The following is a 5,215-nucleotide window of genomic DNA, read 5'->3' as shown; positions in this document are numbered from 1 at the left end:
CTAGGCCGAGGACAGGGGTGAGATGATAGGTAGGGACTCCCCATGTTCCCTTGTGGGGGACACCTCTGAAACGTCCTGCTGGGTTTTGTGTGACCACTTGTGATCCTCCCAGGCTGTCTCCTGGGGGGTAGGGAGTGAAAGGAGGGATAAAAATGTTAGGTAAACATCCTGTGAGGAGATGCTGGTCCAAAATAAGTATCTGCAATAAATAAATCTTGAGATAAAAATCTTAACAGTTTTAATATTCTAGGAAAGAAAAAAATGATAATTTTAAACAGTCTGGCAGTAGACCATATATTTCAACAAATATTTTCCCTTTAAACGACACTTCCAGAAATAAACATATACTTAAACATCCATTAGAAATTTCAACCAATTTCATCCTTTTTATTTAATGCAAAATACCATGAACTGCTATTAATAATTATATTATTTTTCTTATAGAACCTTATACCATGTGCAACCGATTCAGATAAGTATTGTCTTTGAAGATTTCTTGTTTTACTCTAGCCATGTCTATTCGCTCAAAACTGATATTTTTAAGAAAATGATTCTTTGCATTCTTCCTTTTTTCTTTACAGGCTCTCCACATACAGCAGCCCTGGAAGTAAATATCTTTGCTTTTTTTTCTCTTTCATTTTTGTGTTGATAGTCTGGCCAGAACTAGTGTTTGTGTCCAGGTTATGGAGTGTGCACACTTATCTCTGGTCCTTCCTTCAAGTAGTCACTTAGGCACAATGGTCTCTGTAGTAGCAGGCACCTCTGGGTGACAGGTCTGATGCCGCAGTTTTCAGTCCCTCCTTCCAGGTGTACTCCCTAAGTGTAAAAAATCAATTATAAAGACTATCTCCCTGGCACCGAGGATCCTCACACAGCTAGATATTACTAGCGGGGTGTCATCAGCTAATTGTACTGGTTTCTAGCTAGAAAAAAGTACAAGAATAAGCAAAAATTCCCTGCCTTGAATTTTCCTAAGGGGAAGAGCACACATTCACTTTCACAAATCTCCTCACATAGTCATACCCCCAAAAGAACGCAACCTCCATACACACACAACTCCTCCACAGACCCCTCACACCCGCCTATCCAAAAACACATATACACCCCATGCATCCATCCCTCCCAATACCCCTTCACACAGCCCTTTACCTTCTACGTGTATACTCCTACAACCCCAAACACATACTTCTCCCACTTACACACATCCATCCACATATACACAGACTTCCCCACCCAACTCCACACACTCTTCTATATCCTCCTCAAACATCCACACTCTCCATTTCCCCCTAAACACCCCCCACAACAAACCTCCACACATCCACAGCCCACACACACACACACACACACACACACACACACACATTTCCAAAGCCATGTCTCTGCATGATTTCTCTACTTACTTTTATTGCAGATACATACGATACATGACAAGAGCTGTAAACTGACCAAGTTTACTATAACATTGAGTGTTTATGTCCTCTTTTCCCATCAAGGCTACCAACTAGCTCCATTTTTTCAGGACATTCTGTTAAGGTCCTGGTTTTACCCCATTGCATGAATGATTTTTAGTTCTAACTTCTCTAAGAACTGGGTTTCATCCAGGAGTGGATAAGTCTATTTGGAAACAAGTGGAGCCATTTGATAGCCCTACTACTCTTGACCTGTCTAGCCTACCTAACAGCTTTGAAGTTCATGGCATAGGTATAATATATGGACAGCTAGCTAAAAATTGGGCAGTATGAGACAGGAAAGGTTGAACCTGGAAGGAGCATATTGCACTTTTAGGGATCTAAGATTAAAATTAGTGCTGCATTAGGTTGTAGTCTGATGGTCATTACAGGTTGATTTTAGAGATGATCCCAAGTGTAATCTGGCATCAGACATCCCTGTAACACAACTTTGGGGATTCTATTGCCTTGTCATCTACTTTATTTCCAAAAATAGCACATTGTTTCCCTTTCAATTCTTCTGTAAGCAGAGATGCTAGATCTCCTTCTTAATGATGGAGCCTTCTATTCATGGGGCTATAAAATGAGAGATTTTCCTACTGTCTCCCTCTCAAAAATTCCTTTATTTTCATATTTTTTAATTTTAAATGAAGACATCATCCACTTTCTCCATCCAGATGTCATTCATAAAATTTTTAAAATGTCAACATTTGTGTAAATGTCTACTAAACCAAACCACAAGTGGGTGTTTAATTAGTTGTTTCTAGTTGAGTCAGGAAAGAGAACAGTGCTTATATTGGTTAACAGGCCACAGGAAAGCACCTAGAACAGGGGTAGGCAGCTCTGGTTGTGGAGTGCCACAACCAGGTTTGGTTTTCAAGCTATCCACAGTGAATATGCAGGAGGTATATTTGCATGCACTGCCTCCATTGTATGCAAATATATCTCATGCATATTCATTGTGGACAGCCTGAAAACCACACCTGATTATGGAACTCCAGGACTGGAGCCGCAAACCCTGGCCTAGAAGGAGGAAGAACCAACCAGAACCATAGCCAGGCCATTTGGTATCTATGGCCAAGTGAAAGAGTGTGCTCTCACCCTGAACACAACATACAACGCCACAAGCTGGGAGACGGCTTTAATTTTTGTTTTTATTTTCACCCAGCAGATTCCTCCTGCTCCTTTGGGTTTCCAGCTCAATTGGAACAAGTGTGATCCTGGCGCCATGAGCCCTCATTCAAAAACTGAACTGGAAACCCTGAGATGCCAGATGTTACATGTCATGCAAAACCAAAACAATGTATTTATTTATAAAATACATTTATATTTCTATGAAACAGAAACAGAAATGTGTTTCCTTGTGCATTGTGTAAAATAAAGTATCATTTATTTATTTAGTTATTTAGTTATTTAAAATTTTTATATACCGACATTCATCCAGGATATCACATCGGTTTACAGTGTAACACAAACAAACGCCAAGCATGGCACTTTACATTGAACAAATGTAACAAATGAACAAACATTGAACAAATCATGAGCCACACATTCCCCAAGCTGGCATATTCCATTCACTAAACTGAATATAAAATGCTTTTTTCTACCCTTCCCATCTGGACATTTTATTTTTCTAATTACTTTGGTCCTGTTTGGAAAACCAAACAAGCTAGGCTGCTATAGATCCCTACACAGAAACTACATGCTAGCAGAATACTTCACCTTGGTCATACATACAGAATGCAAACAGACCCTCACCAAATTCAGAATAAAGAGACCATAAAGTATAAATAGAAACATACAGAGAAAACTTTAACTGGAAACCACAACAAGCCCATCTCTGTATGCAGTGAAACTATAGAAAAACAGAAACACCATTCCTCATAACATCAAACAAAATTAAGAAATATAAATCATCAACAATACTAATAAAAAGAATAAATATTTCAAAACAGCTGACAAATAGAATATTCAATAATAAAAAACTCATCTAAAATTATTCCAAATGGCAATACAATGTTTCAAATCATTAGATAAATCAAATAATACCCAATAAATTAAAACTAATGAGAATATTAAAAAAATCCCTCATTTTCCATACCTGGGAACAGGGCCGGCGGAAGCACTAGGCGAACTAGGCGATCGCCTAGGGCGCTGAGCATTAGGGGGCGCCGAGCCGCTGATGGCCAATGGCCGCCGGTGGACGTCATCCCAATAGCGGCTGAGCGGTGAACTACTGCTATGCTGTGTGCCGAATACACACAGCAAGAAGATCGGCGGGGCCGTGGTGGAGCTCAAGTCACCACGGCCGGAAGAAAACAATCGCGTCTAAACCTGCTGGTGCTCCAGCTCCTTCCTGCCCGCGCGGCCCCGGAAGAAAAATGTTGCCGGAGCCGCGCGGGCAGGAAGGAGGAGGTGCATCAGCCAATGCAGGAGCTTCTCCTCCTTCCTGCCCGCGCGGCCCCGGAAGAAAAATGTTGCCGGAGCCGCGCGGGCAGGAAAGAGGAGGAGCATCAGCCGCGTACAGAAGAGGAGCAGCGCGGCTCGAGAAGTCCGGGGCCGCTGCAGAGCCCATCCTGCAGCGGCCGTGAAGAGGAGGCCCAGAGGTGAGAGAGAGACTGAGGGTTTGTACAGTGTGTATGTGTGCGTGTATGAGATGAGTTGAGAGACTGTGTGTGGGAGTGAGGACCTGAATGTTTGCAGAGACAGCATGTGAGAGCCTCTGTGTGTGTGTGTGAGAGAGACAGCATGTGACAGTGAGAGCCTGTGCTTGAGCAAGACAGCATGTGGGAGTGAGAGAGAGCCTGTGTGCCAGAGTCAGACAGCATGTGCCAGTGAGAGACTGTGTGTATGAATGATTGTATGAGAGAGAGCATGTGACAATGAGAGCCTGTGCTTGAGCAAGACAGCATGTGGGAGTGAGAGAGAGCCTGTGTGCCAGAGTCAGACAGCATGTGCAAGAGAGAGACGGTGTATACATGATTGTATGAGAGAGAGCATGTGAGAGTGAGTGCCTGTGTATGTGTGTGTGTGAGAGAGAGAGAAAGCATGTGAGAATGAGAACCTGACTGTGTGTTTGAGGGAAGAAGACAGATGGAGAGAAAAGAAATATGTTATAAAAGGAATTGGCAAAAAAATAAGAAAGGGAAGGTGGAAAAAAAAAAAGCCTGTGACCAACTGATTAGAAAACTAAGATCAGACAGCAAATGTAAAAAAAAATAAATTATTTTTTACTGATTGGAACATGTAATCTTTGGGAATGTGCAAGAGTAGCACTTTCTCTATGCGGATCTCACAATGTACCATGAGGCCTGCACAGAGGAGGCAGCAGAATGGGCTTCAGTGCCAATAGTAGCAATCAGCACCTCCGCAATAGCCATACAGCAACAGTGACAGTGGCAGCAGAGGAATGAGAGAGGCTCTGAGGTTGCTGGCAAAAGAAAGAGAGGGGGGTCTCTGCCTTTAGTGTGTGCATGTGTATGAATGGGAGTTTGCCTGGCGGTGTATGTGTGTGAATGCATGGGTGCCTGCCTGAGGGTGTGTCTGTGTATGAGAATGAATGGGTGTCTTCCTGGGGTTGTATGTGTGAGAATAGATGCCTGCCTGTTTGTGCTGTATGTGTGTGTGTGTGTGTGTGTGAGAATAAATTGGTGCCTGCCTGGGGGTCTGGGTGTGAGAATGAATGTGTGCATGCCTGGGGGATGGGGAGGGAGTGGTGTGAAAATGAATGGGAGCCCGCCTGGGGGTCAGTGTGAGAATGACTG

At 43.0% G+C, this 5,215-nt stretch overlaps 1 long non-coding RNA gene across 1 annotated transcript; it reads right to left on the bottom strand.

The window, feature by feature from the left end:
- Window positions 1–215: 215 nt before the first annotated feature.
- On the bottom strand, window positions 216–3,614 carry LOC115100399. Its single transcript, XR_003859050.1, has 2 exons — window positions 3,553–3,614; window positions 216–816 (listed from the first exon to the last, which is right to left on the bottom strand). It is a non-coding gene; the product is annotated as an uncharacterized LOC115100399 (long non-coding RNA).
- Window positions 3,615–5,215: the final 1,601 nt, after the last annotated feature.

Source organism: Rhinatrema bivittatum, chromosome 10, assembly GCF_901001135.1.
Source record: "Rhinatrema bivittatum chromosome 10, aRhiBiv1.1, whole genome shotgun sequence".
Classification (NCBI taxonomy): Eukaryota; Metazoa; Chordata; class Amphibia; order Gymnophiona; family Rhinatrematidae; genus Rhinatrema; species Rhinatrema bivittatum.
Note: the sequence above shows the minus strand (reverse complement) of the source record. Positions and strands in the feature narration are given on the sequence as shown.